This window comes from Pelophylax lessonae (genome assembly GCF_965119305.1).
Source record: "Pelophylax lessonae genome assembly, chromosome: 6".
In the NCBI taxonomy this organism is placed as follows: domain Eukaryota; kingdom Metazoa; phylum Chordata; class Amphibia; order Anura; family Ranidae; genus Pelophylax; species Pelophylax lessonae.
In genome coordinates this window covers 325,872,354-325,893,899 of record NC_138773.1, presented here as the reverse complement: position 1 = coordinate 325,893,899, position 21,546 = coordinate 325,872,354, and the positions used below count along the sequence as shown (strand labels likewise).

The 21,546-nt window shown below is 50.0% G+C and overlaps 1 protein-coding gene across 2 annotated transcripts in view; it reads right to left on the bottom strand.

Moving 5' to 3' along the window:
* Positions 1–9,915, bottom strand: part of SEC22A (SEC22 homolog A, vesicle trafficking protein) — a 69,116-nt gene extending 59,201 nt beyond the window's left edge. Inside the window, exon 1 of one of the 2 annotated variants that reach the window (XM_082262200.1) lies at positions 9,755–9,915. The gene's annotated coding sequence lies outside the window, so the exon portion shown is untranslated. The remainder of the gene's footprint in view (positions 1–9,754) is intronic. The other variant, XM_082262201.1, reaches the window with a different exon arrangement.
* Between the last annotated feature and the right edge of the window lie 11,631 nt (positions 9,916–21,546).

Sequence of the window (21,546 nt, the reverse complement as noted above, 5' to 3'; positions counted from 1 at the left end):
AAAGCTCAGCATCAGGAGTGTCAGATCCAAGACCACACCCACCAGGAATTGGTCACATATACTGGGCCAATCATAATCAGCCAAGGCATTCCCCGCCCCAAAGCCACATGTATACATGGAGGCGTGTGTTCATGCAGCTCTGAGGTGGGGAATATCATGCCTGCTCATGATTGGTCTGTGACAGAAACGCTTGGCACCCACCTGGGGTGCTTCCTTCCGCCAAACAGCGCCTCCTGCTCTCCGAACCGTTTCAGCAGACCGAGAGCGAATACCAGCCTTCTACCCCAAGCATCGTACACAGAAAGGCTGTTGGGATGGAACCAAAGGAACGATTTTTTACTGAACAGAAATACCGTTTTTTATACACTTGAAAAGTAGGTCAGTCACCACATGAACAATAAAACCAAACATTTACCCAAAACATCACACAATGGTTTAGATCAGCCTTTCTCAACCAGTGTGCCGCGGCACACTGGTGTGCCGCCAGAGGTCCTCAGGTGTGCCGTGGGATCATGGGAGAGAAGGGCTGTGAGATGAGCCCGATCTCCTGATCCACTGCCAAACTGTACATCGGCACTGTAAGGGAGCCCCGTCGGCCTCAGCAAAGTGAAAGTAAAGGGAGGTATATGTATGTTACTTTTAATCCTGACCCTACCCGCAGAAATGCAGGGAAAGAAGTCCCTGACCATTTTTTTAAATTGCGCCACACCAAAAGCACCCAACATTTGCCAATGTGTGGGCTACTATTAAGAATTAATGGCACCCCTTATCGTCAGAGCATTTGTCTTTGTGTCAGGAACGAACGCGATTTTGAGCGTGTTCCGCAACATACAGTAACGTGAACCAAGCCTTGGACAGGGGTGCCTCGAGACCGAAAACACTTTTCAAGGGTGCCCCGACTGGAAAAAGGTTGAGAAACACTGGTTTAGATAAATGAGCTAAAGTGGACACAAGGCTATTCTCATCAAAATAACCTCCAAGAGTTAGCCAACAGACTGAACAATAGGTGACTCAATTAACTGCACACCTAGGAGGCACACAAACGGGGGAGACACATATAAAGCGGACCTTCAGTCATTTTTTTTTTATCTTTCCACCTATTAAATCCTCTGCCCTTGTTGTTTTAACTTTGGATAGTAAAACATTTTTTTTCTACCAGTACATTCCTTCTACAGCCCACTTCCTATTTCTTATCTGGTAATTAGCCTAGCTAATGACATCATGCACAGCTCTCTCTCTCACACAGTTTGCCAGCAAGGGAGGAGGGGTGAGTCATAGGAGAGCCAAAAATAGCTGCAGAGTTGGAGGGGGCTGGATGAGGGCGGAGATAACAGGAGACTTAAGAGATCCATGAGTATCCATCAGGAGAGGAGAAATGTGCAGGCAAGCAGTGGTGTGAGTGTGTCTGTATATATATATATATATATATATATATATATATATATATATATATATATATATATATATATATATATATGTATATATGTGTACGTGTGTTTGTCTGCCTCTGTAAATCCAGGAAGTGAACAGGCAGCAGCTTAAGCTGCCCACAGTTAACATGGAGCCAGACTTAAAGGAGGGAGATTTCTGCAGAACATTTAGCAAGTACAGAATCACAGTATAGTGCTTGTAGGGAAGCTTCAGAATGGCAAAGATGTTTTTATATACCAAAAATGCTACGCAAAAATATATAGTAAACTGAAATTTTTGAGCAACATTTTTGGTATATATTATTTGCACTTTGTGAGATAGTGGAGTGTTGCAGCAATTATATAATCACTTGGTTGCTCATGGGATTTCTTGATCATATCTGGCAAAGATGTTTTTATTACAAATTATGTGAGCAGACTGCAGTTCCTCTTAACAACTTGCCAACCGCCCGCCCGCCGCATATATACTGCATATACACTGCGGCAGGCTGGCTCAGCTGCACAAATCCACGGAAGCGCGTCTGGGGGCGAGTGCCTTTTGGCAGCGGCGCTCCCACCCCCAATAGGCAGCGAGGAGGCCGATCCTCGGAACCGACAGCAATAGCACCCACGGTCGCTCCCTGCTGAGAGAGAAGGATGGTCAGCTATTGTAAAACACAGCTGACCATTCTCTCTGGAATGATCACAGAGTGCCTGTGATCCTTCTATATAAGATCACATGTCTCTATGGTCATTTCACAAGCCCCGCCCCCATACAGTTAGAAAACACACACTCTCCTAGGCTCACAATTAAACCTTTGATCACCCCTGGTCTTAACCCCCTCCCTGCCAGTGTCATTATTACAGTAACAGTGCCAATTTATAGCACTGATTACTGTAGTAATGTCACTGTTCCCCCCAAAAGTGTCAAAAATGTCAGTTAGGGGTCAAATCTGTCCGCCGCAATGTCACAGTCCCACTAAAAATCGCAGATCACCACCATTACTAGTTTAAAAAAAATAAATAAAAAATGATATAAATCTTTCCTAGTTTGTAGACGCGATAAATTTTGCACAAACCAATCAAAATACGCTTTTTTTTTTACCAAAAATATGTAGCAGAATACAAATTGGCCTAGAAGGATGAGATATATATACACATACATATATTATTATTATTATACAGGATTTATATAGCGTCAACAGATTGCGCAGCACTTTACAATGTGGGGGAAGACAATACAGGAGGGACTAGAGGGCCCTGCTTGTTAGAGCTTACAATCTAGAAGATATATATATATACACACACACACACACACATACAGTCAGGTCCATAAATATTGGGACATGGACACAATTCTAATCTTTTTGGCTCTATACACCACCACAATGGATTTGAAATGAAACAAACAAGCTGTGCTTTAACTGCAGACTTTCAGCTTTAATTTGAGGGTATTTACATCCAAATCAGGTGAAAGGTGTAGGAATTACAACAGTTTGTATATGTGCCTCCCACTTTTTAAAAGGGACCAAAAGTAATGGGACAGATTAACAATCATAAATCAAACTTTCACTTTTTAATCCTTGGTTGCAAATCCTTTGCAGTCAATTACAGCCTGAAGTGTGGAACGCATAGACATCACCAGACGCTGGGTTTCATCCCTGGTGATGCTCTGCCAGGCCTCTACTGCAACTGTCTTCAGTTCCTGCTTGTTCTTGGGGCATTTTCCCTTCAGTTTTGTCTTCAGCAAGTGAAATGCATGCTCAATCGGATTCAGGTCAGGTGATTGACTTGGCCATTGCATAACATTCCACTTCTTTCCATTAAAAAACTCTTTGGTTGCTTTCGCAGTATGCTTCGGGTCATTGTCCATCTGCACTGTGAAGCGCCGTCCAATGAGTTCTGAAGCATTTGGCTGAATATGAGCAGATAATATTCCCCGAAACACTTCAGAATTCATCCTGCTGCTTTTGTCAGCAGTCACATCATCAATAAATACAAGAGAACCAGTTCCATTGGCAGCCATACATGCCCACGCCATGACACTACCACCACCATGCTTCACTGATGAGGTGGTATACTGTGGATCATGAGCAGTTCCTTTCCTTCTCCATACTCTTCTCTTCCCATCACTCTGCTACAAGTTGATCTTGGTCTCATCTCTCCATAGGATGTTGTTCCAGAACTGTGAAGGCTTTTTTAGATGTTTGGCAAACTCTAATCTGGCCTTCCTGTTTTTGAGGCTCACCAATGGTTTACATCTTGTGGTGAACCCTCTGTATTCACTCTGGTGAAGTCTTCTCTTGATTGTTGACTTTGACACACATACACCGACCTCCTGGAGAGTGTTCTTGATCTGACACACATACACCTACCTCCTGGAGAGTGTTCCTGATCTGACACACATACACCTACCTCCTGGAGAGTGATCTTGATCTGACACACATACACCTACCTCCTGGAGAGTGATCTTGATCTGACACACATACACCTACCTCCTGGAGAGTGATCTTGATCTGGCCAACTGTTGTGAAGGGTGTTTTCTTCACCAGGGAAAGAATTCTTTGGTCATCCACCACAGTTGTTTTCCGTGGTCTTCCGGGTCTTTTGGTGTTGCTGAGCTCACCGGTGCGTTCTTTCTTTTTAAGGATCTTCCAAACAGTTGATTTGGCCACACCTAATGTTTTTGCTATCTTTCTGATGGGTTTGTTTTGTTTTTTTCAGCCTAATGATGGCTTGCTTCACTGATAGTGACAGCTCTTTGGATCTCATATTGAGAGTTGACAGCAACACATTCCAAATGCAAATAGCACACTTGAAATGAACTCTGGACCTTTTATCTGCTCCTTGTAAATGGGATAATGAGGGAATAACACACACCTGGCCATGGAACAGCTGAGCAGCCAATTGTCCCATTACTTTTGGTCCCTTAAAAAGTGGGAGGCACATATACAAACTGTTGTAATTCCTACACCGTTCACCTGATTTGGATGTACATATCCTCAAATTAAAGCTGAAAGTCTGCAGGTAAAGCACATCTTGTTTGTTTCATTTCAAATCCATTGTGGTGGTGTATAGAGCCAAAAAGATTAGAATTGTGTCCATGTCCCAATATTTATGGACCTGACTGTATATATTTTTTTTTTCACTTCCTGCCAGTCTTTTTTTGATTATAGTGCAAAAAAAACAAAAAAAACAAAAAAAAAATGCACAGGTGATCAAATACCACCAAATGAATTCTCTATTAGTGGGGAAAAAAAAGGACTTTTAATTTTATTTGGGTACAGCGTCGCACGACCGTGCAATTTTCCGTTAAAGTAACGCAGTGCCGAGTCATAAAAAATGGCCTGGTCATTAAGGGGGCAAATCCTTCTGGTCCAGAAGTGGTTAATAAACTGACTATAGCAGAAGACCCCCAGCACCAGGTTGCTTTGAGAGGATTATATTAAACATCTTCTCTGAGTCTCACAGTCTGAAGCAGTCATTGCTGGTTTGGACCTAGAAGCCCCAAATACACTGGAGATCAAAATTAGAGAACCCACAATTTCCGAAATTTCAAGGTCACTGTCATTCAAAGCAAGCGCCCCAATCCCCAGACACTTTTATTGCTCATTGTTGTAACCTTCAGAAATTTTAGTTGGAATTTTTCTCTGCTGTTCTGTAATTTTCATCATTGTGTTTTCTACTAAAGTTTTTTTTGTTGAAGTGCCTTGGTTATTCTGAAAAACACTCTTCTATTTATTTATATTAGCATTGTATCGCCACAACAAAAAATCCATCAAATGTTGAGCAATGAAGATGATTTCTGAAAAAATGTCAAAAAAAGGTTCCCTAATTTTGATCTCCAGTGTATTTGGATCCTTCAGTCCCCCGAGTCTTTGTGTTTTGGGGAGACATGGCTTCAAATCCGATGCAAGACCACTCCAAGGGTCCCCCAGGCACACACCTCCCAAAGAGTAGTGTTCCCTTAAAATCCAGGGCCCATAGTCAGTGGGTAGGAGGCCTGCAGTCCCCTCCAAAAACCGCTGTCCCGGGTGAGTCTGTCACATAGCCCAGTACAACTGACCACTTCCTGGCGGGATCACTCAGGAAGGTGTGGTCTAGGATCTGAACAGGTTTGAGCTCATCCCTATTTGTAGTGTCTTCCTGCAGAAATCTGCTGTTCAGGTTGACAGCCTGTGTCCTGTGCTGCCATCTTGGTCCACCCTCCCTGCTGCTACACCTGTGTTAGGGCTTGTTCACCCATGTCCTGTGCCCCCATCTTGGTCCACCCTCCCTGCTGCTGCACCTGCGTTAGGGCTCCTTCAATCTGTCATGTGCCCCCATCTTGGTTCACTCTCCCTGCGGCTGCACATGCAATGAGGCTCCTTCAATCTGTCCCATGCTGCCATCTTGGTCCACCCTCCCTGCTGCTGCATGTGCGTTAGGGCTCGTTCACCTGTGTCACCATCTTGGTTCACCCGCCCAGCTGCTGCACATGCATTAAGGCTCCTTCAATCTGTCCCATGCTGCCATCTTGGTCCACCCTCCCTGCTGCTGCATGTGCGTTAGGGCTCGTTCACCTGTGTCACCATCTTGGTTCACCCGCCCAGCTGCTGCACATGCATTAAGGCTCCAACAACTTGTCCCATGCCGCCATCTTGGTCCACCGTCCCTGCTGCTGCTCGTGCGTTAGGGCTCATTCACCTGTGTCACCATCTTGGTTCACCCTCCTTTCTGCTGCACATGCATTAAAGCTACTTCGACCTGTCCCGTGCCGCCATCTTGGTTCACCCTCCCTGCTGCTACACATGCATTAAGGCTCCTTCGACCTGTCTCATGCCACTATCTTGGTTCACCCTCCCTGCTGCTGCACATGCATTAGGGCTCCTCCAACCTGTCATGTGCCACCATCTTGGTCCACCCTCACTGTTGCTACACATGCATTAAGGCTCCTTCGACCTGTCTCATGCCACCATCTTGGTTCACCCTCCCTGCTGCTACACATGCATTAAGGCTCCTTCGACCTGTCTCATGCCACCATCTTGGTTCACCCTCCCTGCTGCTGCACATGCATTAGGGCTCCTCCAACCTGTCATGTGCCACCATCTTGATCCACCCTTCCTGCTGCTGCACATGCATTAAAGCTACTTCGACCTGTCCCGTGCCGCCATCTTGGTTCACCCTCCCTGCTGCTACACATGCATTAAGGCTCCTTCGACCTGTCCCGTGCCACCATCTTGGTCCACCCTCCCTGCTGCTGCACATGCATTAACCACTTGCCAACCAGCCACTGTAGTTTTACGGTAGCAGGTCAGCTTTGTCCCCCCGAGATGATGTACCTGTACGTCGCTTTGTGTAACCGCTAGTGGTGGCGTGCGCAAGCGCATATTAGCTACAGGGTGGGCCAATCGGCGGGTCTGGCGGCCGTGAATTCCACCATGCACTCGCAATCACTCCCCATGGAGACAAAACTGCGGTCTGCCGTTGTAAACACAGAAAATGGCTGTTCTGTCAGTAATGAACACAGGGATCCTGTGTTTCTACTATTTAGGAACACAGGTCTCTGTGTTCATGCAGCAAGCCCATCCCCCACACAGTTACAAAACACCCCCTAGGGACACATTTAACCCTTTGATCGCCCCTGGTGTTAACCCCTTCCCTGCCAGTGTCATTATTACAGTAACAGTGCATATGTATAGCACTGATTACTGCAGTAATGTCACTGGTCCCCCCAAAAGTGTCAAAAATGTCAGTTAGGTATGCGATCTGTCCGCCGCAATGTCGCAGTCCCGCTAAAAATCACAGATCGCCGCCATTACTAGTAAAAAAAATATGAATAAATGATGACAAATCTTTCCCCTAGTTTGTACAACCAATCAATATAAACTTATTGGGATTTTATTTTACCAAAAATATGTAGCAGAAAACAAATTGGCCTAAAATTATGAAAAAATTTGATTTTTAATTTTTTTTTTATTGGGAATGTTATATAGCAGAAAGGGAAAAACATTGTCTTTTTTTTCGCTTTTTTTTTTTGTTTATAGCCCAAAAAATTTAAAAATCGCAGAGGTGATCGAATACCACCAAAAGAAAACTCTGTTTGTGGGGGAAACAAGGACATCAATTTTATTTGGGTACAGCGTCGCACGACCGCGCAATTGTCAGTTAAAGTAACGCAGTGCCAAATCGCAAATAAATGGCCTGGTCATTAAGGGGGCAAATCCTTCCGTTCCAGAAGTGGTTAAGGCTCCTTTGACCTGTCCCATGCCGCCATCTTGGCCCACCCTCCCTGCTGCAGCATATACATTAAAATAATACTAAAGTCTCTGTTTTTTTTTTTTTTTGTTAAACATAAGAAAAGATGTTGGTTTTGCATAGAGCAGCCCAGATCCTCCTCTTCTCCCATCCCCCTTCAGCGCTCCAGGCCCTTCCTTCCTGTTGAGTGCCCCCACAGCCAGCAGCTTGATATCTGTGAGGGTGGACCAAGATGGCGGCATGGGACAGGCTGAAGGAGCCTTAGAGTGGTTGTAAAGGCAGAAGGTGCATTCTATGAATTAAGATAAAAAATCTTCTGTGTGCGGCAGCCCCCCCCCCCCCCCAATTCTTACCCATGCCCCCATCTTGGTCCACCCTCCCCGCTGCTGCACTTGTTAGGGCTCGTTCCCCTGTGAGTCGGAGATTGCCACTGAAAAGCGATCCCTGCTTGGGTCTGCTCAGAGATGTCTGACAGGTAGTGAGGAAGCGTTACATGACCTCCTCATAACCATATAATTGTTGGATTACTTGGCACGCAGTTGCAGAATGGCCCCAGAAAACTGCATTACGGGGGGGCGGCACCTCCCATTAAAAGTCACGCGCTGTTTAGGTTTTGCTTAGAAATCGACCGATTATCGGCAGGGCCGATATTCACTTTTTTTTTCCAATATCGGTCACGGAATTTGCCAATATGACGATATTGTACGCAGAGCACACGTGACGTCATTGCGCATGTTGCACCACACGCCTCCGCGCATCGGGCCTGCAAGTTCTGACAAGTTCTTAGGCCGCCTCCCACGCCGCGGACAGTGTGCGCCACAGAAGACACGCCAGCCAGCAAGCAGCCATGCACCCACCCACAGCCCCTGTGCCAGCCACCCACAGCAGCAGGGTGCCAGCCACCCACCCATAGCCCCTGTGCCAGCCACCTACAGCAGAGTGTCAGCCACCCAAGGCAGCAGGGTGCCAGCAAGCCACAGCCCCTGTGCCAGCCACCCAAGGCAGCAGGGTGCCAGCAAGCCAGCCACAGCCCCTGTGCCAGCCACCCAAGGCAGCAGGGTGCCAGCAAGCCAGCCACAGCCCCTGTGCCAGCCACCCACAGCAGCAGGGTGCCAGCCACCCACCCACAGCCCCTGTGCCAGCCACCCACAGCAGCAGGGTGCCAGCCACCCACCCACAGCCCCTGTGCCAGCCACCCACAGCAGAGTGCCAGCCACCCAAGGCAGCAGGGTGCCAGCCACCCACCCACAGCCCCTGTGCCAGCCACCCACAGCAACAGGGTGCCAGCCAGCCAGCCACAGCAGTAGGGTGCCAGCCAGCCACAGACCCTGTGCCAGCCAGCCAGCCACAGCAGCAGGGTGCCAGCCAGCCACCCACAGCCCCAGTGCCAGCCAGCCAGCCACAGCAGCAGGGTGCCAGCCAGCCACCCACAGCCCCAGTCAGCCACCCACCCACCCACAGCAGCGGGGTGCCAGGCAGCCACCCAAAGCCCCTGTGCCACCCACCACAACAGAATATCGGCACCATATCAGCTATCGGCCTGAGGGGTGACCGGAATATCCGCCCTGAAAAAACGATATGGGTCGATCCCTATTTTTGCTGCGGAAGAAGAAGTACAGCCATAGGGGGGCGCTATGTTAGCGTACAACTGGGCGATAAAACCAAGTCTCACCCACCTGGTTTTAATGCCCCCCCCCCTCCCCGCCTCTGTGAAAGGCAGCGTGACATTAAATAAGAAATTGGCACATGTGCCGATATTTTGGGACATTTTTAGGAACGGTTGTAATAGAAGATAGTTTTGCGCAGGGAATAATGTGCGATATTTATACCGCAGAACTGACGCGTTTCTCCACATCGTGTGACGCGTCCAACGCCGGAGAGGAAGAAATAAAAAGGGACGATACCCCCCCTCCCCCATGGCCTGACTGGATCCTGAACTCTGCCTGCAGTGCCCCCCTCGCCCTGCATAGTGATGATGGGGGCACTCAGATGTCATCATAATAATAATAATAATAATAATGGTGGTGAGGTGAGGCCTCCACACAGATGGCGGACAGCTGTGATAACAATAAGAGGAGACCGCCCCCCTCCCCGGTACACAGTCACACCCCTCTCACCTCCGCACCGGCTCCGGCTCTCCAGGCCGCGGCCCAATCCGTGACGTGTCCCCCTCCGCCGCGCTGCATGCCGGGAGCAGAGACCTCTGTCACCATGGAGACCGCAGCATCCGGGCGGCGCTGCTCTTAGGACTCGCGGCACGTGACCAAACACCGCTCACCTGACCGGCCTGATCCCCCGCCCACTCCACCTCTCTAAGCCACTCAGTGCAGATGTTTCCGCGCTGCGGTGTGACTCCGCCCACTCCTCTCATGACTCCGCCCGCTCACAGCTGTGAGGAGTACAAATATGGCGGCTGTGTTTGGATCAGGGGCAATGGTGGCTTCTTGAAGCTTTCTATAATGGGGGAAGGGGGGATTTATTTCCACTGAAGTGCAGCCACTCAGCTTTGTGGACGTCTCTTTATGAAATTTCCCTATAAAAGCCTCCTCTGGATCTGTCCATTTCTTTATACCCCTCCCCCGCTACATAAATGGTTACAAAGGGAGGGGTGGAGGAGCTGGGCCAGCACAGACAGTAATTAGACACTTCCAGAAGAGGAGAGGGCTGACAACAAAGGAGGGGGAGGGGGCTGTGCTAATCATTAGACTCTTCATTGAGTAGACACACTTTCTAGAATGTTCTAGAGCAGGGAACCTGAAACTACTCCCCTCCAGGTGTTGCAGAACTACAAATCCCAGATTCTTCTTCCCTACTCATCTTTTCTGAGTATTTGACACTAGTTTTGCATTTGGCTGGGGTCAGAGTCACTACTGGTAGCATGAGGCCACACCTGGACCCTATAGAGAGGGGGTCAGTGTCACTACTGGTAGGATGAGGCCATACCTGGACCCTATAGAGGGGGTCAGTGTCACTACTGGTAGGATGAGGCCATACCTGGACCCTATAGAGGGGGTCAGTGTCACTACTGGTAGGATGAGGCCATACCTGGACCCTATAGAGGGGGGTCAGTGTCACTACTGGTAGCATGAGGCCATACCTGGACCCTATAGAGAGGGTCAGTGTCACTACTGGTAGCATGAGGCCATACCTGGACCCTATAGAGGGGGTCAGTGTCACTACTGGTAGGATGAGGCCATACCTGGACCCTATAGAGGGGGGTCAGTGTCACTACTGGTAGTATGAGGCCATACCTGGACCCTATAGAGGGGGGTCAGTGTCACTACTGGTAGCATGAGGCCACACCTGGACCCTATAGAGGGGGTCAGTGTCACTACTGGTAGGATGAGGCCATACCTGGACCCTATAGAGGGGGTCAGTGTCACTACTGGTAGGATGAGGCCATACCTGGACCCTATAGAGGGGGGTCAGTGTCACTACTGGTAGCATGAGGCCATACCTGGACCCTATAGAGGGGGTCAGAGTCACTACTGGTAGCATGAGGCCATACCTGGACCCTATAGAGGGGGTCAGTGTCACTACTGGTAGCATGAGGCCATACCTGGACCCTATAGAGGGGGTCAGTGTCACTACTGGTAGTATGAGGCCATACCTGGACCCTATAGAGGGGGTCAGTGTCACTACTGGTAGTATGAGGCCATACCTGGACCCTATAGAGGGGGGTCAGTGTCACTACTGGTAGCATGAGGCCATACCTGGACCCTATAGAGGGGGGTCAGTGTCACGACTGGTAGCATGAGGCCATACCTGGACCCTATAGAGGGGGGTCAGTGTCACTACTGGTAGTATGAGGCCATACCTGGACCCTATAGAGGGGGGGGTCAGTGTCACTACTGGTAGGATGAGGCCATACCTGGACCCTATAGAGGGGGTCAGTGTCACTACTGGTAGTATGAGGCCATACCTGGACCCTATAGAGGGGGGTCAGTGTCACTACTGGTAGCATGAGGCCATACCTGGACCCTATAGAGGGGGGTCAGTGTCACGACTGGTAGCATGAGGCCATACCTGGACCCTATAGAGGGGGGTCAGTGTCACTACTGGTAGTATGAGGCCATACCTGGACCCTATAGAGGGGGGGTCAGTGTCACTACTGGTAGGATGAGGCCATACCTGGACCCTATAGAGGGGGTCAGTGTCACTACTGGTAGGATGAGGCCATACCTGGACCCTATAGAGGGGGGTCAGTGTCACTACTGGTAGTATGAGGCCATACCTGGACCCTATAGAGGGGGGTCAGTGTCACTACTGGTAGCATGAGGCCACACCTGGACCCTATAGAGGGGGTCAGTGTCACTACTGGTAGGATGAGGCCATACCTGGACCCTATAGAGGGGGTCAGTGTCACTACTGGTAGGATGAGGCCATACCTGGACCCTATAGAGGGGGGTCAGTGTCACTACTGGTAGCATGAGGCCATACCTGGACCCTATAGAGGGGGTCAGAGTCACTACTGGTAGCATGAGGCCATACCTGGACCCTATAGAGGGGGTCAGTGTCACTACTGGTAGCATGAGGCCATACCTGGACCCTATAGAGGGGGTCAGTGTCACTACTGGTAGTATGAGGCCATACCTGGACCCTATAGAGGGGGGTCAGTGTCACTACTGGTAGCATGAGGCCATACCTGGACCCTATAGAGGGGGGTCAGTGTCACGACTGGTAGCATGAGGCCATACCTGGACCCTATAGAGGGGGGTCAGTGTCACTACTGGTAGTATGAGGCCATACCTGGACCCTATAGAGGGGGGGTCAGTGTCACTACTAATAGGATGAGGCCATACCTGGACCCTATAGAGGGGGTCAGTGTCACTACTGGTAGGATGAGGCCATACCTGGACCCTATAGAGGGGGGTCAGTGTCACTACTGGTAGTATGAGGCCATACCTGGACCCTATAGAGGGGGGTCAGTGTCACTACTGGTAGCATGAGGCCATACCTGGACCCTATAGAGGGGGGTCAGTGTCACGACTGGTAGCATAAGGCCATACCTGGACCCTATAGAGGGGGGTCAGTGTCACTACTGGTAGTATGAGGCCATACCTGGACCCTATAGAGGAGGTCAGTGTCACTACTGGTAGGATGAGGCCATACCTGGACCCTATAGAGGGGGTCAGTGTCACTACTGGTAGCATGAGGTCATACCTGGACCCTATAGAGGGGGTCAGTGTCACTACTGGACTGGTAGCATGAGGCCATACCTGGACCCTATAGAGGGGGGTCAGTGTCACGACTGGTAGTATGAGGCCATACCTGGACCCTATAGAGGGGGGTCAGTGTCACTACTGGTAGTATGAGGCCATACTTGAACCCTATAGAGGGGGGGGGTCAGTGTCACTACTGGTAGTATGAGACCATACCTGGACCCTATAGAGGGGGTCAGTGTCACTACTGGTAGTATGAGGCCATACCTGGACCCTATAAAGGGGGGTCAGTGTCACTACTGGTAGTATGAGGAAATACCTGGACCCTATAGAGGGGGTCAGTGTCACTACTGGTAGTATGAGGTCATACCTGGACCCTATAGAGGGGGTCAGTGTCACTACTGGTAGTATGAGGCCATACCTGGACCCTATAGAGGGGGTCAGTGTCACTACTGGTAGTATGAGGCCATACCTGGACCCTATAGAGGGGGTCAGTGTCACTACTGGTAGGATGAGGCCATACCTGGACCCTATAGAGGGGGTCAGTGTCACTACTGGTAGCATAAGGCCATACCTGGACCCTATAAAGGGGGTCAGTGCGACTACTGATAGTATGAGGCCATACCTGGACCCTATAGAGGGGGTCAGTGTCACTACTGGTAGGATGAGGCCATACCTGGACCCTATAGAGGGGGGGTCAGTGTCACTTCTGGTAGGATGAGGGGATACCTGGACCCTATAGAGGGGGTCAGTGTCACTACTGGTAGGATGAGGAGATACCCGGACCCTATAGAGGGGGGTCAGTGTCACTTTTGGTAGGATGAGGCCATACCTGGACCCTATAGAGGGAGGTCAGTGTTACTACTGGTAGCATGAGGCCATACCTGGACCCTATAGAGGGGGGTCAGTGTCACTACTGGTAGCATGAGGCCATACCTGGACCCTATAGAGGGGGGTCAGTGTCACTACTGGTAGCCATACGTGGACCCTATAGAGGGCGTCAGTGTCACTACTGGTAGGATGAGGAGATACCTGGACCCTATAGAGGGGGGTCAGTGTCACTACTGGTAGGATGAGGCCATACCTGGACCCTATAGAGGGGGTCAGTGTCACTACTGGTAGGATGAGGCCATACTTGAACCCTATAGAGGGGGGTCAGTGTCACTACTGATAGTATGAGGCCATACCTGGACCCTATAGAGGGGGTCAGTGTCACTACTGGTAGCATGAGGCCATACCTGGACCCTATAGAGGGGGTCAGTGTCACTACTGGTAGGATGAGGCCATACCTGGACCCTATAGAGGGGGTCAGTGTCACTACTGGTAGCATGAGGCCATACCTGGACCCTATAGAGGGGGTCAGTGTCACTACTGGAAGGATGAGGCCATACCTGGACCCTATAGAGGGGGTCAGTGTCACTACTGGTAGTATGAGGCCATACCTGGACCATAGAGAGGGGGTCAGTGTCACTACTGGTAGGATGAGGCCATACTTGGACCCTATAGAGGGGGTCAGTGTCACTACTGGTAGTATGAGGCCATACCTGGACCATAGAGAGGGGGTCAGTGTCACTACTGGTAGGATGAGGCCATACCTGGACCCTATAGAGGGGGTCAGTGTCACTACTGGTAGGATGAGGCCATACCTGGACCCTATAGAGGGGGTCAGTGTCACTACTGGTAGCATGAGGCCATACCTGGACCCTATAGAGGGGGGTCAGTGTCACTTCTGGTAGGATGAGGGGATACCTGGACCCTATAGAGGGGGTCAGTGTCACTACTGGTAGGATGAGGAGATACCCGGACCCTATAGAGGGGGGTTAGTGTCACTTCTGGTAGGATGAGGCCATACCTGGACCCTATAGAGGGAGGTCAGTGTTACTACTGGTAGCATGAGGCCATACCTGGACCCTATAGAGGGGGGTCAGTGTCACTACTGGTAGCATGAGGCCATACCTGGACCCTATAGAGGGGGGTCAGTGTCACTACTGGTAGCATGAGGCCATACCTGGATCCTATAGAGGGGGGTCAGTGTCACTACTGATAGCCATACCTGGACCCTATAGAGGGCGTCAGTGTCACTACTGGTAGGATGAGGAGATACCTGGACCCTATAGAGGGGGGTCAGTGTCACTACTGGTAGGATGAGGCCATACCTGGAACCTATAGAGGGGGTCAGTGTCACTACTGGTAGGATGAGGCCATACTTGAACCCTATAGAGGGGGGGGTCAGTGTCACTACTGATAGTATGAGGCCATACCTGGACCCTATAGAGGGGGTCTGTGTCACTACTGGTAGCATGAGGCCATACCTGGACCCTATAGAGGGGGTCAGTGTCACTACTGGTAGGATGAGGCCATACCTGGACCCTATAGAGGGGGTCAGTGTCACTACTGGTAGGATGAGGCCATACCTGGACCCTATAGAGGGGGTCAGAGTCACTACTGGTAGCATGAGGCCATACCTGGACCCTATAGAGGGGGTCAGTGTCACTACTGGTAGCATAAGGCCATACCTGTACCCTATAGAGGGGGTCAGTGCGACTACTGATAGTATGAGGCCATACCTGGACCCTATAGAGGGGGTCAGTGTCACTACTGGTAGGATGATGCCATACCTGGACCCTATAGAGGGGGTCAGTGTCACTACTGGTAGCATGAGGCCATACCTGGACCCTATAGAGGGGGGTCAGTGTCACTTCTGCTAGGATGAGGGGATACCTGGACCCTATAGAGGGGGTCAGTGTCACTACTGGTAGGATGAGGAGATACCCGGACCCTATAGAGGGGGGTCAGTGTCACTTCTGGTAGGATGAGGCCATACCTGGACCCTATAGAGGGAGGTCAGTGTTACTACTGGTAGCATGAGGCCATACCTGGACCCTATAGAGGGGAGTCAGTGTCACTACTGGTAGCATGAGGCCATACCTGGACCCTATAGAGGGGGGTCAGTGTCACTACTGGTAGCATGAGGCCATTCCTGGATCCTATAGAGGGGGGTCAGTGTCACTACTGATAGCCATACCTGGACCCTATAGAGGGCGTCAGTGTCACTACTGGTAGGATGAGGAGATACCTGGACCCTATAGAGGGGGGTCAGTGTCACTACTGGTAGGATGAGGCCATACCTGGACCCTATAGAGGGGGTCAGTGTCACTACTGGTAGGATGAGGCCATACTTGAACCCTATAGAGGGGGGTCAGTGTCACTACTGATAGTATGAGGCCATACCTGGACCCTATAGAGGGGGTCAGTGTCACTACTGGTAGCATGAGGCCATACCTGGACCCTATAGAGGGGGTCAGTGTCACTATTGGTAGGATGAGGCCATACCTGGACCCTATAGAGGGGGGTCAGTGTTACTACTGGTAGCATGAGGCCATACCTGGACCCTATAGAGGGGGTCAGTGTCACTACTGGTAGGATGAGGCCATACCTGGACCCTATAGAGGGGGTCAGTGTCACTACTGGTAGTATGAGGCCATACCTGGACCATAGAGAGGGGGGTCAGTGTCACTACTGGTAGTATGAGGCCATACCTGGACCCTATAGAGGGGGTCAGTGTCACTACTGGTAGCATAAGGCCATACCTTGACCCTATAGAGGTGGTCAGTGTCACTACTGGTAGCATGAGGCCATACCTGGACCCTATAGAGGGGGGTCAGTGTCACTACTGGTAGTATGAGGAGATAGAGGGGGTCAGTGTCACCACTGGTAGTATGAGAAGATACCTGCACCCTATAGAGGGGGGGGGTCAGTGTCACTACTGGTAGGATGAGGCCATACCTGGACCCTATAGAGGGGGTCAGTGTCACTACTGGTAGCATGAGGCCATACCTGGACCCTATAGAGGGGGTCAGTGTCACTACTGGTAGTGTGAGGCCATACCTGGACCCTATAGAGGGGGGTCAGTGTCACTACTGGTAGCATGAGGCCATACCTGGACCCTATAGAGGGGGTCAGTGTCACTACTGGTAGCATGAGGCCATACCTGGACCCTATAGAGGGGGGTCAGTGTCACTACTGGTAGCATGAGGCCATACCTGGATCCTATAGAGGGGGGTCAGTGTCACTACTGATAGCCATACCTGGACCCTATAGAGGGCGTCAGTGTCACTACTGGTAGGATGAGGAGATACCTGGACCCTATAGAGGGGGGTCAGTGTCACTACTGGTAGCATGAGGCCATACCTGGATCCTATAGAGGGGGGTCAGTGTCACTACGGATAGCCATACCTGGACCCTATAGAGGGCGTCAGTGTCACTACTGGTAGTATGAGGCCATACCTGGACCCTATAGAGGGGGTCAGTGTCACTACTGGTAGCATGAGGCCATACCTGGACCCTATAGAGGGGGTCAGTGTCACTACTGGTAGGATGAGGCCATACTTGAACCCTATAGAGGGGGTCAGTGTCACTACTGATAGTATGAGGCCATACCTGGACCCTATAGAGGGGGTCAGTGTCACTACTGGTAGCATGAGGCCATACCTGGACCCTATAGAGGGGGTCAGTGTCACTACTGGTAGTATGAGGAGATAGAGGGGGTCAGTGTCACCACTGGTAGTATGAGGAGATACCTGGTCCCTATAGAGGGGGGGTCAGTGTCACTACTGGTAGGATGAGGCCATACCTGGACCCTTTAGAGGGGGTCAGTGTCACTACTGGTAGCATGAGGCCATACCTGGACCCTATAGAGGGGGTCAGTGTCACTACTGGTAGTGTGAGGCCATACCTGGACCCTATAGAGGGGGTCAGTGTCACTACTGTAAGCATGAGGCCATACCTGGACCCTATAGAGGGGGTCAGTGTCACTACTGGTAGCATGAGGCCATACCTGGACCCTATAGAGGGGGGTCAGTGTCACTACTGGTAGCATGAGGCCATACCTGGATACTATAGAGGGGGGTCAGTGTCACTACGGATAGCCATACCTGGACCCTATAGAGGGCGTCAGTGTCACTACTGGTAGGATGAGGAGATACCTGGACCCTATAGAGGGGGGTCAGTGTCACCACTGGTAGGATGAGGCCATAACTGGACCCTATAGAGGGGTTCAGTGTCACCACTGGTAGGATGAGGCCATACCTGGACCCTATAGAGGGGGTCAGTGTCACTACTGGTAGCATGAGGCCATACCTGGACCCTATAGAGGGAGGTCAGTGTCACTACTGGTAGTATGAGGCCATACCTGGACCCTATAGAGGGAGGTCAGTGTCACTACTGGTAGTATGAGGCCATACCTGGACCCTATAGAGGGAGGTCAGTGTCACTACTGGCAGCATGAGGCCATACTTGGACCCAATAGAGGTTGCACAGGCAGTCCAACTCCTCCAGGATGACACATCAATACGTGTCATTGTCAGAAGGCTTGCTGTGTCTCCCAGCACAGTCTCAGGAGCATGAAGGAGATTCCAGGAGACAGGCAGTTACTCTAGGAGAGCTGGACAGGGCCGAAGAAGGTCCTTAACCCATCAGTAGGACCGGTATCTGCTCCTTTGTGCAAGGAAGAACAGGATGAGTACTGCCAGAGCCCTACAAAATGACCTCCAGCAGGCCACTGGTGTGAATGTCTCTGACCAAACAATCAGAAACAGACTTCATGAGGGTGGCCTGAGTGACCGACATCCTCTGGTGGGCCCTGTGCTTACTGCCCGGCACCGTGGAGCTTGATTGGCATTTGCCATTGAACACCAGAATTGGGAGGTCCACCACTGGCACCCTGTGCTTTTCATAGATGAGAGCAGGTTCACCCTGAGCACATGTGACAGACATGAAAGGGTCTGGAGAAGCCGTGGAGAACGTTATTCTGCCTGTAACATCGTTCAGCATGACCGGTTTGGTGGAGGGTCAGTGATGGTCTGGGGAGGCAAATCCATGGAGGGATGCACAGACCTCTACAGGCTAAACAATGGTCCCCTGACTGCCATTATATATCGGAATAAAATCCGTGGACCCATTGTCAGACCCTACGCTGGTGGTGCAGTGGGTCCTGGGTTCCTCCTGGTGCACGACAATGCCCGGCCTCATGTGGTGAGAGTATGCAGCCAGGGCCTGGAGCATGAAGGAATTGATACCATTGAATGGCCCCCACGCTCCCCTGACCTAAATCCAATAGAACACCTCTGGGACATTATTTTTCAGTCCATCCGAAGCCGCCAGGTTGCACCTCAGTCTGTTCAGGAGCTCAGTGATGTCCTGGTCCAGATCTGGGAGGAAATTCCCCAGAACACCATCCATCGTCTCATTAGGAGCCTTCCCCGACATTGTGAGGCATGCATACAAGCACGTGGGGGCCATACACACTACTGAGGACCATTCTGAGTTGCTGCAATTAAATTTCACCAAAATGGACTCACCTGCTGCATCATTTTTCACTTTGATTTTCGGGGTGTCTTTGAATTCAGCCCTCTGTAGGGTGATAATTTTCATTTCAATCAAACGATTTGACATCCTTTCCTTCCTAACACATTACCCAGTCCATACCAGTATAGATCCTAACACATTACCCAGTCCATACCAGTATAAAGTATCTCATAAAAGTAAATACACTCCTCACACTTTTGTAAATATTTTATTCTATCTTTTCATGTGACAACACTGAAGAAATGACACTTTGCTACAATGTAAAGTAGTGAGTGTACAGCTTGTATAACAGTGTCAATTTTCTGTCCCCTGAAAATAACTCAACACACAGCCATTAATGTCTAAACCGCTGGCAACAAAAGTGAGTACACCCCTAAGTGACAATGTCCAAATTGGGCCAAAAGTGTCAATATTTTGTGTGCCCACCATTATTTTCCAGCAGTGCCTTAACCCTCTTGGGCATGAAGTTCACCAGAGCTTCACAGGTTGCCAATGGAGTCCTCTTCCTCTCCTCCATGATGACATCACTGAGCTGGTGGATGTTCGAGGCCTTGCGCTTCTCCACCACCCAATTGAGGATGCCCCACAGATACTCAATAGGGTTTAAGTCTGGAGACCTGCTTGGCCAGGCCATCACCTTTTCCCTCAGCTTCTTTAGCAAAGCAGTGGTCATCTTGGAGGTGTTTGGGGTCGTTATGTTGGAATACTGCCCTGCGGCCCAGTCTCCGAAGGGAGGGGATCATGCTCTGCTTCAGTAGGTCACAGTTCATGTTGGCATTCATGGTTCTCTCAATGAACTGTAGCTGCCCAGTGCTGGCAGCACTTATGCAGCCCCAGTCCTGTTAAATCACTGTATGGTCTTGGCCACCGTGCTGCAGCTCAGTTTCAAGGTCTTGGCAATCTTCTTATAGCCTAGGCCATCTTTATGTAGAGCAACAATTCTTTTTTTTTTTTTTTTTTCAGATCCTCAGAGAGTTCTTTGCCATGAGGTGCCATGTTGAACTTCCAGTGACCAGTATGAGAGAGAGAGCGATAACACCAAATTTAACACACCTGCTCCCCATTCACACCTGAGACCTTGCAACACTAACGAGTCACATGACACCGGGGAGGGAAAATGGCTAATTGGACCCAATTTGGACATTGTCACTTAGGGGTGTACTCACTTTTGTTGCCAGCGGTTTAGACATTAATGGCTGTGTGTTGAGTTATTTTAAGGGGACAGCAAATTTACACTGTTATACAAGCTGTACACTCACTACTTTACATTGTAGCAAAGTGTCATTTCTTCAGTGTTGTCACATGAAAAGAAATAATGAAATATTTACAAAAATGTGAGGGGTGTACTTACTTTTGTGAGATACTGTAGATACCCAAGACATTACCCAGTCCATACCAGTATAGATATCCAGCATATTTTTCCCCATTGAGATCTGATGTGTTTTTAAAGCGTTCCTTTAATTTATTTGAGCATTGTATAATCACCGATCCCCTTAGTGAACAATCCTTGGAACTTCCATGCTTTACGCTTCATGCCCACAGGTGCGATGATAACTACTTCCCTCATTCAACCCCACCACTATAGACGAGGTTGCTAAACTACTTGCTAACATCCACTTAACCACCTGCCCTCTGGATCCTGCTCCTTCTGAAATGCTACGTTCACCCTCTGGCTCTATTCTACTCTCTCTAACCCACATCTTCAACCTCTCCCTCTCTTCTGGCATCTTCCCCAACTCTCTAAAACATGCACCAGTAAGACCCATACTTAAAAAGCCCTCACTGGACCCAACCAATCTTAACCTACGCCCCATTTCCTTGCTCCCCTTTTTATCCAAACTCCTTGAATGTCTGGTCTACAACCGAGTGTGTGACCACCTTGCTGAGAATAGCCTCCTTGATCCCCTTCAGTCTGGATTTCGGCCTCAACACTCCGAAACTGCTCTCCTAAAACAAATGCTCTACTAACGGCCAAAACCAATGGACACTATTCTGTACTCCTACTTCTGGACCTTTTCTGCTGCCTTTGATATGGTTGACCACCCCCCTCCTCCTCAAAAAACTCCACGCCTTTGGTCTCCGTGACTGTACTCTTCGCTGGTTCTCTTCCTACTTATCCAAACGCATCTTTAGCGTTACTTACAATTCTACTTCCTCCTCTCCTCTTCCTTTCCATGTTGGGTTCTCCCAAGTCTCTGTTCTTGGACCCCTCCTATTCTCGATCTACACCTCCTCTCTGGGTCAGCCTCCCACGGCTTCCAATACCATCTCTACGCTGACGATACCCAAATCTATCTATCCACCCCTCAGCTCTCTCCCTCAGTCTCCTCACGTATCACTAATTTACTATCAGACATATCAGTCTGGATGTC